The 13,817-nt window shown below is 38.1% G+C and overlaps 1 protein-coding gene across 5 annotated transcripts in view; it reads left to right on the top strand.

Moving 5' to 3' along the window:
- Nucleotides 1-13,817, top strand: part of ANKRD44 (ankyrin repeat domain 44) — a 286,791-nt gene that overhangs the window by 133,811 nt on the left and 139,163 nt on the right. The window lies entirely within an intron of this gene.

Here is a 13,817-nt window from a genome sequence, read left to right as displayed (position 1 = left end):
TAGCAGAATGGTCTCTAGTTCCATCCAGATTGTTGTAAAAAGTATTAATTCACCTTTCTTTAAATGGCTGAGTAGTACTACATGGTGTACATATACCACATTTTATTAATCCACTCATGTATTGATGGGCACTTGGGTTGACTCCACATCTTTTCAATTGTGAATTGTGCTACAATAAACATTCAAGTGCAAGTGTCTTTTTGATAAAAATGGCTCCTTTTCCTTTGGGTAAATACCCAGTAGTGGAATTGCTAGATCAAATGGTAGGTCTACTTTTAGTTCTTTATGGAATCTCCATACTGTTTTTTACAGAGGTTGTACTAATTTGTAGTCCCACCAATAGCGTGTAAATGATCTTTTTTCTCTGCATCCACACCAGCATCTATTGTTTTTGGATTTTTTAAACCAAAGACATTGTGAATGAGGTAAGGTGATACCTCATTGTGGTTTTAGTTTGCATTTCTCTGATTATTAGTGATGTTGAGCATTTTTTAATGTTTGTTAGCTATTTGTCTTTCTTCTTTTGTGAAGCATTTGTTCATGTCTTTTGCCCACTTTTTAATAGGGTTGTTTGATTTTCTTGCTGATTTGCTTGAGTTTTTTTGTAAATTCTGGTTATTAGCCCTTTATTGGTTATGTAGCTTGAAAATATTTTCTTCCATTCTGTAGGTTGTCTATTTGCTCTGTTGATTGTTTCCTTACCTGTGCAGAAGCTTTTTAGTTTAATCAAATCCCACTTATTTTTGTTGTTGTCATGACTGCCATTAGGGTCTTTTTCATAAACTCTTTGCCTAGGCTGATATATAGAAGAATTTTTCCTACATTTTCCTCTAGAATTCTTATGGTTTCATGCCTTAGATCTAAGTATTTATCCATCTTGAATTAATTTTTGTGAGTGGTGAGAGGTAAGGATCCTGTTTCATTCTTCTGCATGTGGATATCTAATTTTCCCAGCACCATTTGTTGAATAGAGCATGCTGTTCCCCAGTGTACATTGTTGTCTGCTTTGTTAAAGATCAGTTGGTTGTAGATAGATGGTTTTATGCCTGGATTCTCTGTTCTGTTTCATTGGTTTATATTTCTATTTTCATACCAATACTATATTTTTTTGGTTACTATAGCCGTGTAGTTTCAACTCTGGTAATGTGGTTCCTCCAGATTTGTTCTTTTTGCTTAAGATTGCTTTGGCTATTTGGGCTCTCTTTTCTGGTTCCAAACAAAGTGTAGAATTACTTCTTTCTAGAAAAAAATCTGTGCAGTATGACTTTGGTAACTTGACGTGGATTGCACTGAATTTGTAAATCACTTTGGGTAGTATGGCCATTTAACAGTGTTGATTCTACCAATCCGTTAGCATGATACATTTTTCCATTTGTTTGTATCCTCTGTGATTTCTTTCTTCAGATTTTTGTGTTCTCCTTGTAGAGATATTTCACCTCTTTGGTTAAGTATATTCCTAGGTATTTTATTTTCTTTGTAGCTATTGTGAAATACAAGCAATTTAAAGTTGAGTTGGGGTATAATATCCCCTATAGTCTAAGTTTATGAAGGCCAGATGCATCCCTAGTGACTGTTTTCTCTGATGGGTATTCTCAAGTAGGTGTGGGTTTATTGGACATTACCCTGGAGGTGGAGAGGTGCATCTTCTATATCCCTTGTCTTTGAGAACTGCTGTTATGTACCCATCTCCCAGTTCTGGGATCACTCATATCAATCTATAATTAAGGGGCTTGGAAGCCTGACATTTTGCATTCTACCCTTGATAAGCAGAATGCTTCATATAGGAATTTTTGTAGTTTGGATTTCTATCCTATTGGCTCAATTTAGAAAGGGCATAGATGAATGCTTCTTAGTTTGTTGATGTAGAAATTGGCTCCCTGGTTATCTGCCTGAGGACCTTTAACGAGTCTTTGGTGGATTTATTTCTAATAAGTTACTAAGGAGGGACTTTAATTCATAGATGGCTTGGGTTGCAAAATTCTCTTGTCAAGTGTCAGAAAGGCTTGGGGAGGGTGTTCTGGCTTGGGGATGCCTTATTAGAAGGTCTTCAGCTTTGGAGGAGGAGGAGAGAAAGGGCACAGCTCCTATCTGTCCAGGATTTAACAAGGTCTGACTATGCACAGCTACCAAGATTGGATGAGAGAGAACGGCTTCATGGCAGCAAGGATGTATTCTGAGCAGGAAGAGAGAGCTGCTGGTGTGCAGGGATTTTAGGTGGTTTTACCAAAGGAAGAGTCTCTGCTGTGGGTCCCATGACATAAAGGATGAAGAATGTAAGGCCCAACTCCAGAGCCTGAGAGAGGCTTCAGCTACCTTTAGGTTGAGGTAGGAGAGGTGCAGTGGCCAGGATACAGGACACAATGGTTGACAACTTCAAGGGGGAGAGAAGGCAGGCAAACCACCGCTGTTGGCTGGCTTTGGGCAGAGTCAGCCCTCTACTTGTAAACAAATATCATTTCTTACTAGTAAAATCGGTTCCCCAGAAACTGTTCTATATCTTCTTGTTTTCTGCTATAGTCATCAGAGGGAACTGAAAAAATTATGATAAACCACAAAGATGTCATGAAAAATAGTGATAATAGGATAGCTAATATTTATTGGACATCTAATTTGTGCCTGCAAGGAAGGTGATCCTATTTTCATTTTATAGAAAGAGAAAATAAGTATCAGAGAGTTTGATTTATTTGCTCAAAGTAACAGCTCATACCTGGTAAAGGGATTCAAAGTCGGGCATTGTGACTCCGGAGTCTATGATCTTTGTAATGAAAGTGAATGTGTGTGTGTGTCTCTATCCCCTAGGTCACTTGATAGGAAAGATTAGAGTAGGACCAAAGGCCTCCAAAGTGCTGGGAGGAGGATGAAAGCACGTTCTTCCTTGGAGAGGAATTCTTACTGGTTAGTTAATGCCCTACATGGTGATGTTGAGAGAACACAAGGAATATAGACTCAGGAAACCCAGGGGCACCAAACATTAGTGTGTGACTTTGGGCAAGTCACCTAATTTTCTGAGTCATCCTTGATTCCTGTCATATAAAGTGGGGATAACAAAATCTACTTGATCAGTCTCCTTGAATTTTCTTAAGAATCAGCTGACATATTGTATAGAATATTACTTTGGCAACTTTATGAGCATTAGACAAATTATAGTTTCACCGCGTTTAATCCCACATGTAATATTTTGTCATTTGCAAAGAAACGCATTCACATATTGTTTATTTAAAACCTACAATAAGATAATGAAGGCTTTAGACAGGAAATAATGTCTGGTGCTTCACTATTTATTATTCTTAATTACTTAAGAATAGCTTACGTTAGAGCAGACCTGTTTTGTTATTTTTTAATAGGAAATTCTTTTCTTATTTACAAGGTGAATTTTATTCTCTTGTTTCTAAACTGCAAGTCTTAAAATACAGTCAAAGAAGAATGTGAAGAACATCCATAAAATTATTCACCCAGAGATAATCATTGTTAACATCCTGGTGTCTTGTGCCGATCTGATATCTTAGGTCCAGATAACTGCATCGGTGATTTTTATTATCAGTATTACACATAAACTCTGTTTCTAAAGTGTCCACCTGGAGGTTGAAAAAGCTGTAAAGAGATTCTAATCATTTCAGTTAAAATGATTTTCTGTGGACCACAGAAACTATTCTATAAGTTTTTGCCTTTAAATATGAGAGAGAGAGAGAAAGATGCCCATAACTAAGAATTATGTTGTGTCCAGAGCAGATGCCTTTGAACGTCTCCTTTCATGGCACAGTATTTCATTGTATTTGGTGTTTTCTAACGCTGTGTGTGTGTGTGTGTGTGTGTGTGTGTGTGTGTGTGTGTGTGTGTGTGTTTGTGTGCGTGCGCGTGCTCTTGGCTGATAGGTGTGTTTAATATTAGTCTATTGTTATAGAAAGCCCCCTGTCTGGAGTCAAGAGAACAAGATTCTTTCAGGCTTCATGAAGGCAGGACCCTGTCTCTCGAATGCTCCTGTATCCTCAAGACTGAGCACAGTGCCTGGCACATGACCGTCCTTCAGTAAATATTTTGTTGATCGTATGAATGAAAGTTTCCACCACTGCCGTTAATAGCTGTGTGACCTTCGGCCAATCAGTTAAACTCTCTGGATGTCTCCAGTGCCCTTCCAGTTTAAATATTTTATAATTCCAGGCTTCCTCTCCTGAGATTTTGATTCTGACACTGTGTGGTTGTTTACCTGATGACAATTTTTCACCATTGCTAGCTTCTTACAGGTGTGAGAAACTAGCAGCTGCCTTCTCTCCACCCTTTCATCAATAGGAGATAGTTTTCCAGCTGATTAAGTTATATTCTTAGTTATCAGCCTCTCATATTAGACATCTATGTTTGTTGAATACATTGGTTAATGAATTAATTAAAAGAGACAGTGAGCCTGTGGTGGGGCCGTAACTGCAATTAGACTTCTCACCTCACTGGTTAGTGCCTGGAAACAGAGAGCAGTTCCAATCTGTGGGCATCTTTAAATACACTTAGCAGTAAAACATTCCTACCATGTGTTCAAGGATTATGGTTTCTTCATGAAAAACGATTTAACAAATGCATTAAGTTTAAAGATGCTGCTTCTTAATATGCTTAGGGTGCTGCGCAGAGCATTTGTGAACTTTATTAGCTTTTAGGCTGCCGGGGAAAGTGGTGCTCTGAAGACCTGCTTTGGTTTCCATCAGAAGCTCCTGGTGATTGTCTTTGCAGTGGGTGGATATATATTACTGTATCACTAGTGACAAAGCACGAGCGTCTTGGCCAGTTTTCCATTCTGTAGGACATAAGAACCCTTTTCCGTGTTCTGTTTCCACTGGCTCTCAAGAAATATTCCTGGCCAAATAATGATATCAGGGCTCTATAAAATAGCTGGTACTCTATCAGCTTTCCTGAGCAGAGACTACTTTAAAGAGGGCCTCTGTCACTTGGGAATCTCTAGGGATACCAAGGGTCCTGGGGTAATCCAGTGCTGACATGTTACAGTATACTCATTTACCTTCCCACTTGTACTTAATTGTCTACATTTATTTTCTGCATCCTTAATACACATTTGTCAAAGGTTTTGTTTAGGAAACAAAAACCTTCTATGGGATTTTGAAGAGAAATCTTGCTTATGTCTATTTTTAAAGCATGTAGACTTTAATCCAACAGGTCATTCTTTTGTAGGAACTTCACTTTTACATCTACACATGAGCAGAACATAACATGAGTTGCCTCTAAATTAACCCCTTGTTGGTTAATTAGATTTTGCCATTTCTTTTCTCCTATCAACTTAGTTAATTTTGTTGTCTAGGGGTACTTTTTAACTTTTAAATACATTACACAAGAGAGAGAGAATATGGTTGTTTTTTTTTTGCCTGCTTATATATTTTTGAAACAGCTTTATTGAAATATCATTGACATACAATAACCTACACATATTTAAAGTGTATAGTTTGTGAAATTTTGACATATGACAACATCATCACAATTGAGATAATGAACATATCCATCACCCCAAAAGCACCTTGGTAATTTCCTCCCTTGCCTCCTCAGGCAACTGCTGATGTGCTTTATCTCACCATGTATTAGTTTGCATTTCCTAGAATTTTATGTAAATGGATTTATACAATAGATATGTACTTTTTTTTCACCTGGCTTCTTTCACTCAGCACAATTATTTCAATTCATCCATGTTGTGACATAAATCAACAGTTAATTCCTTTCGATTACTGAGTAGTGTTCCATTATATGGAAGTTTGCCCATTCATCTGTTGGTGGGAATCTGAATTACTTCCAGATTTTGGCAATCAGATAAAGCTGTCATGAACATTCCACATGTAAGTTTCTATATGGACATCTGCTTTCATTTCTCTTGGGTAAATACCCAAGAGTAGGATACCTAGATCATATGGTCCATATTTAGCTTTTTAAGAAATTGCCAAACTGTTTTCCAAAGTGGTTGTATCATTTTCCAATCCCATGAGCAGTGTATGAATATTACTGTTCCCCTACATCTTCACCTAAAACCTGATATCATTAGTCCTTTTAATTTTAGCAAATTTAATAAGTCTATAATATGGTTTTAATCTGCCTTTCTCTAATGACTACTGGTGGTGAGCATTGTTTCAGGTGCTTCTTTGCTATCTCTGTATCTTCTTTGGTGAAATGTCTTTTCAAATCTTTGGTCTATGATTGAATTCTTTGCTTTCCTATTATTAAGTTTTGGGAGTTTTTTTGTATGTACTAGATAGAAGTCCTTTATCCAATATATATTTTACAAATGTCTTCTCCCAGTTTGTGGCTTGTCTTCATTCTCCTAACAGTGTTTTGAAGAGCAGACATTGTTAATTTTAATGAAATGCAATTTATCCATTTATTCTATCATGGATTGTGCTTGGGTATCCTATCTAATAATCTTTGCCTAATCCAGGGTCAAAGGATTTCTCCTATATTTCCTTTAGATATTTTATAATTTTAAGTTTTATGATCCATTTTGATTTATTTTTTGTCTAGGGTACAAGGTATAGATCGGAAGTTTCCTCTTTTTCTTTTTACATAGGAGTATCTAATTGTTCCAGTACCATTTGTTAACAAGGCTAACCTTTCACCAGTGAGTTATCTTTGTATCAGTATCATATTGCCTGGATTACTGTAGCTTTATAATTAGTCTTAAAATCAGGTAGTATTGCTTCTTCAATTGTATGCTTCTTGCCTGCTTATACTTTTTATGTATAAGAATTTTGTCCTTGGATCTAGAGTATTTAGGTTAAAAGTGCTAATTGCAATGAAGAATAACTTTCATTTTGTAAACCAAGGTTTGTAACTATTCAGAGTCAACAGGAGCATGAACAATGGAATCAAATCCAGTTTTGAATCCTGGTTTTTACTACTTACTAGCTTTATGATTCTGGACAAGTTACTTGTCATCTCAAAGTTTCAGACTTCTCAACAGTACGAAGGGGGTGATCATATTTGCCTCACAGTATTGTTTTAAGGATCAAATTTGAAAATCTAAAATTTTTAATATAATTTTGGCTCAATATACATTATTTTATATTTTTAAAAATTAATGCAATAAAACTATCTAGTGCCTAGTTACATAAGGAAGATGAAATCAAAATATCTTTGGCATTCTCATTTTTCTTATTTTATCTTCATTTTAAATTCTTGTGAGTGATTCTTATTTAGTTTCAGGAGTTAGATACATTTTAGGGGTTGCACTTATAATTTGAACATTTTTATATATAGAAAAATGTACTAGTGTTTCTCATATATCCATATTATGTTCAAATGGATGAGTTAAAAATACCGACACAATGATGGTTGGATATAATTGTGTAATGGTGGGAGCATGTGGGGGCAGAGATTTGCTGTCACCTTTGAGGCATGGAAGACTCCAGCCAAGGAAAATCCAGCTCCATGAGACAGTTCACGCATGAAGGATGAATAAGGATTGTAAATCTAAATTTTTCTCTTATAGTGACTTGGGGAAGACATTGATTCATCTCTGTTGTGTCTAAGTGAGGGCATAACTTGAATTTTCATTGAAAGTTGAATTAAAACTTCACACATCACAATAAAAAGACTAATAACTGAATTTAACAATGGGTAAAGGTATATATAGGTAGTTCACAGTTGAAGAAACTAGAGCATACCATGCTGGGCACATCATATTGGCAAAGAGTAGTAAAGCCGATACCATCAAATACTGGCAAGAATGTTGGTTAAAGGAACTAATATGTGGCTGGTAGAATTGTAAATTGGTAAAACTATTTTTGAAAGTTATTTGGCAATACGTAATACAATCGAATGTATATAAACTCTTAAGATCCGACAGTTCCTTTTCTTGGTATCTGCTCTAGAGAAATTCTCACACACATGCAGAGAGAGACATGAAGAGATACACACTGCAACCCCATCTGTAGTAGTGAAGAATTGAAAACAACCTAATCTCTCTCTCTCTCTCTCTCTCCCTCCTCCCTTCCCCTCTCCCCGCCCCCTCTCTTTCCCTACTGCACCAGGGCACTGTAAACCAGATATAGGAAAAGTTAACATGTTTTATTTGGGGCACATATAGGACTGTTACTTTCTGTACTTCCCTATATATATGAGATGTTAAAAATTGAAAGTAAATTAGGACATTTTTAAAAGAAGCATGACATTTCTTTGTACTTATTTTCTTTTCTTTCTTCTTTACAACCTTCTGTTATAATAATTCCTCACCTTAAGACCAAGCATCTATTCTATTTTGTGTCTTGTTTGATTTAAACCTATAATGTGTCTTTGGCTCCTTTCCTCACATATCTCCAAGGTACCTATTTTGTATTCAGAGTTTCTTTAGACATCTCCTTGCCTCTAGTAACCTCTGTTCAATATCACATTAAACTTGTTGGGCCTAAGTTGTCAGTTATTTCCCAGCTTTTTTGATTTTAGTTGGAGTTTGGATTGTCAGTTGGAATTTCTGTATTTCATGGGCTTGTTTTCTTAATATTGCTCCACCTGCCTGTCGTGGTGTGTAAGACATTCATGTATAGGGAGGAATGTTTGTTTTAGTGTATGGCAGATACGTAGAACGCGGATTAGATCATGCACTTGCAGTTGCAAATTTCCAAAGCATGTAACTAACAGTTCTTAATCTTCAAAACAGAGACTTGGGGTGCTCCCTCAGTCTGCCTGTCCATACAGTATTTTTAGCAGCTGGAATGGCCTCTTTGCTCATGTCAAACTCACTTTGCATGTACATATTTCAAGTTTCCTATTTTCTTTCATCTGCTTCTTCTTTGGTAAACAGACGACTCAGAAACTTCCTCTGCCTGATCTCTGTATGACATACTGCAAATTTAGCTCAGATCCCCGCTGGCTGTGTGTGTCTTTGGCTATTCATAGAAGGGGAGGGTTTACCTTCCTTCCTTCTGGAGAAACTCCGGTGTTCTCACTTCTCATGTGTCTGAATCGGTTTTTAAAGGGCTATTTAGAATTAGAGTTGCTGGGTCATGAAAAAAGATCTTTGTTTTTGTGATACTTGGACAATCTTTAAAAACTATGCTGATGAGCCACTTCTGGTGTGTGTTAATCTTACTATGCTTGCTTTCAGGGTGTTTTCCCCTCTTGTATTCATGGACATTGGAAAGACCTATGTAACTATTCAACTGTTGGTCATCACAGAGTTCACTTGGGCAGAAGATGGAAATGAATGCAAACAACGCAGCCACTTAGCTCATCCTCTATGGCTTGATCCTCCTCTGGTCTTGCCCTGATTCTAGATTCTAATTTTGATCCAGAAACTAACCCTATAAGATAAAGGAGAGGCTCTGAGACTGACTTGAAGTCTGACCAAGGGCTTCCAAGGTTCCCAGATAAGCTGGAGCCAGTAGGGCCTCTTGGGAGTCCTGGGCAATATGTATTAAATGTTTATTTCTCAATTCAGAAGAGATTTTTTTTTCTTGTCATTTTAGACTTTCTGCCCAGACCAGTTTAGAACTGGATGTGTTTGGGGAAAGTATTCACTAAAACATTTGTCTCATTGCATTTGATAATTTTCATAAATCATTTAATATTATAAATACCCACTATTTACCACTTCCCTGTTATTGTTTTTATTCTAATGTCCTAAATTTGGAAATTGGTAACTGGATTATAAGTTTCTTTAGGGTGAGAGGACTATTTTAAATTTTGTATCTCCCTAATATCTACCACAATGTCTGGCATGTAATAGATTCTAAATAAATGTCTATGTCTAGAAAATAGGGCTGAATAGACAGTTGTTAAAACATATTCTGAAGTCACTGTACTTATTTCTCCTTTCTCCTATCCTTTCTTTTTTTTTTTTTGAGACAGAGTCTAGCTTTGTTGCCCAGGCTAGAGTGAGTGCCGTGGCGTCAGCCTAGCTCACAGCAACCTCAATCTCCTGGCTCAAGCAATCCTCCTGCCTCAGCCTCCCGAGTAGCTGGGACTACAGGCATTCGCCACCATGCCTGGCTAATTTTTTGTATATATATTAGTTGGCCAATTAATTTCTTTCTATTTATAGTAGAGACTGGGTCTCGCTCTTGCTCAGGCTGGTTTTGAACTCCTGACCTCGAGCAATCCGTCCGCCTCGGCCTCCCAGAGAGCTAGGATTACAGGCGTGAGCCACCGCGCCCGGCCTATCCTTCCTTTTTTACTGTTCCAGTTTTCATCCCTCGTAGGCCAACGTTTTGGATGATTTGTGGCATCATGTTTTGGTACTGCTTCCCATTATACTTCCTTCATATCTCTTCCCCCAAATTTTGTTTGTTAAAAATAGTGTTTTTCCCCCCTTAGGCTCTGTCGCTCATGTCTTAAGTTATTTTAAACATTGTGCTTGATCTCCATCTGATTCTTCTGTTATCTTAAGTTCTCGCTGGTTGTTATGTCTGCTGACTCCAGCTTACAGCGAATTGTTTCCACATGGGTGTTGTGGCTCAGGCTCGGAGTTCATTGTCAGTGGAGATTTAATCTGTGGGTGTCCCAGCTTGCCTGGATTGAGGGCACATATCCCCAGAAAGCTTTTGTTTCTACTTCCAGGTACCCAAGAGGAATCATTGCTCTAGAACTAATTTTCATGCCTATTTTCAACTTGAAAGTTTCTGGCCTGTACAGAACTGGATGGGTTTTATTATAAATTCAAAACCCCAAGCCACGAGAGGGCAGACTCTAGGGACGCAAATGCTCAGTGGAGACAGCTTTATTCCCCCACCAAGAGCCTAGGACAAGGCATCTGTTTGCCATCTGCCATCTGCCTATGTGAGTGTTCAGCTTTTTTCCAAGCCCATCATTTCACTTTAGGAATCTTTCTTCAAGACCACTTCCAGGGTCTTTCTTTGTATGAAGGTCTCAGTTCCAGTTCTCTACATCACCTCCCATGCCCTAGCAAGTACTAAGTCCCAAGCTCCTGGTGTATTGATTTCTGCACTATAAGTACATGTGCTTACAGCTTTGGTTCTGTTTACTCTCCATTTCTGGCCCCATTCTATTTAATTTCTTGTAAACTCATTTAAAAGGATGTTTATGTTGTCACATTTCCCCCAGGATTTCTTAGGAATTATAGTGGAAAGGTTTGTAGACTATCAAGGCAACTTCTAAGAGACATTCTTATTTTCATTTTTATAAAGAAAAAAGTTTCAGGTTGGGAACTGGGACACCTAATTCTTTGACATCAATTTGCTGTGTTAGGCAAGTCATATAAGCTTCTGATGGCTCAGATTCCTTATCTTTTAAATGGTGATAATAAGACTTGAGAACACAGTTGTAAAGGTGTGTTTCCCCTGATATGGATGCTATGAGATCAAGTAATAAAATAGATGAGAAGGTATTTTGGAAAATAAATAAATAAAAGCACTCCATACTTGCCAGGTAGATTTGTTTCTTCTTCTAGACACCCTAAGGATGTCATTGGCTTTGAACTCAATTGTACTGATATCCTTACTAAGATTTTCCTTCCTCTAGAGCAGGGGTCCTCAAACTTTTTAAACAGGGGGCCAGTTCACTGTCCCTCAGACCATTGGAGGGCCATTGGAGAGTGAGGCGCACATTCCACACATTCGCACTGTAGGCCCAGGACAAGCTGGCTGCTAAGCAGGACAGGCAGCGGTGGCAAAAACACCCAGTGGGCTGGATAAATGTCCTTGGTAGGCCGCATGTGGCCCACGGGCCGTAGTTTGAGGACGCCTGCTTGGAGCCTTCACCCTTCTTCTCCCATTGCATCTCTTACTCCATTAGTTTACCTTATGGCAAAGTACAGTGCCCTTGTACTTAGGCAGAGAGGATGTTCTGCAACCTCTGGGATGATTTTACCAAATTGAGCATGGTGATTACTGTGTCTCCATCATTCACTCCTTAACTCACTCCTTAACTTGTTATATGGTTCTGCCACTTTGGAGAACTAAAGGACTGCTGCCTGAATACAGGTCTTCTCTTCGGTTACCTGTCTGTGCCATGTCACTGAAGGAGAGTATCAGTTGGCATAGTTGTCCTGGAAGCTACCAGGACATATTAATAGGAACACTGGGATTTATAATCAAGAAGTTTTACAATATGGTCTCATAGAACACACCCTTTTTATGTTATAGAAACTTTGGACTGAACAAGCTGTGTCATAAAAGGGGCCACAGAATCAGGAAAACCAGCCATGTCGTAACAGGCCAACCAGAGTTACAAGGCAGGGAGGGATGTTGGAGTTTTCTTGGTTTTTTATTTGAGGCCAAGGTCTTCAACAGAGCATGGACTTTTGCTTCAGGTCAAATGAAGTCATAATTCAGGCTGGCATAGTCCCTGTTTAAATCACTTAGGCAAGGTTTAATTTATTGAACTGAATCCTGGAACTAATTCAATCCCCTGAAGAACATATAATTATACAACTTTCATCCAAAATCCCAAGAGAAAATTTTAAGTAGATATAGTGAGAATTCAAAGGGAACATGAGGCTAAAATAGAAAATGCTTGTAGGGATATCAGTAGAAGAAATAGAAATAGAAAACATTTGTGAAAGTCTGATCTTAGTCTTTTGTATAGTTCATTGCACAAACCAATACACTTGATTCTCAAATAAACAAACATGTTTTCAAATATTGAATCTTTCTTTTTCCAAATATTGAATCTTTATTTTCAAAGATACGGTAATGTAGCTATAATAGGGTTGATCATGATCTTATAACTTACTGAATTTTCCAATACATATCATTATTTTTTAGTTGCATGACTTCTATTAAATATTTCCACTCATCTATATTAATTGCCTGCAGCCATACACAGACAACACAGGTTTCCAGCTAATTCTAACTCCTCTTTTCATCCACTTAATGTTAGTTCATCCCTTCATAAAACCTATTCACCAGACCTTCTAACAAATAGACTGGTTTGAAGATCAGTTCTTGTCATGTCCCCTGCCTGCCATCTGTTTTAGATACTAGTGAGTCATGAAAAGCCTGAAAGCAATAGTATGAACGAGCCAGAGGAAGAGGCAGAGGGCCAGGACCATCAGAAAATAGAATAATATCCTCAGGCTAATCAAGGGTTGTTAGGTTGATTGTGTAATCAAAATAATAGGAATGATGATTAAAATCAACAGCGAATCCAAAAACCTCAAAACTAACCTGCATGCTAGTTTTAGGAGAAACCTTAAAGACGTAGCCTACAGGCTTTGGTCCCCATTGCTATGGAGTAGTCCGTGAGACTATGGAAGAGGCCACACAGGTAAACTAGTTCAGTTCAGCCAATTGTGCTGAGCACCTAGTATGTCACTGCCATGGGGAAGGGGAGTAAGAGTTGTTCTTTACTCAAAGGAGTTTTCAGTCTTGGAGGGAAGACATCATACAACTCTCTGTGCAGGTGACAGTAATGGCTATGCATGGAGCACGGCTGTGTGCACTTACCACCTGGGCACTTGCCCAGGGCTTTATTTATTCACATTATCTTGGTTCCTCTTACCAGTCCTCTAAGGTAGATATTATCATCTCCAATTTATAGATTAGGAAGCAGTATTTTTTGTCTCGCATGTTAGCGTGCTGCCTCTCTGCACAGTGTGTTAATGCTTTGCCAAGGATGCAGACTGGAGTCTGACAGGTGAAGGTCCTATCTTGGCTCTGCTATCTATCTGGGGTCTGGAGGAAATGTCTTAATTTACTTGAGCCACAGTCTTCTCATCTACAAAACGAAGATGGTAATATCTACCTCAGCTCTCAGCTTAAATGTCGACATCCCCAGAAACTCCTTACCCAACCACTCTTACTCCCATATCCCCAATTTCTTAATCCCATACCCTGTGTTAATTTTGTCATAGCCTGTGTCATCATCTGAAGTGATTCGTGTGT

Source organism: Microcebus murinus, chromosome 8, assembly GCF_040939455.1.
Source record: "Microcebus murinus isolate Inina chromosome 8, M.murinus_Inina_mat1.0, whole genome shotgun sequence".
Classification (NCBI taxonomy): Eukaryota; Metazoa; Chordata; class Mammalia; order Primates; family Cheirogaleidae; genus Microcebus; species Microcebus murinus.
This window is presented reverse-complemented; position numbering and strand designations above follow the sequence as displayed.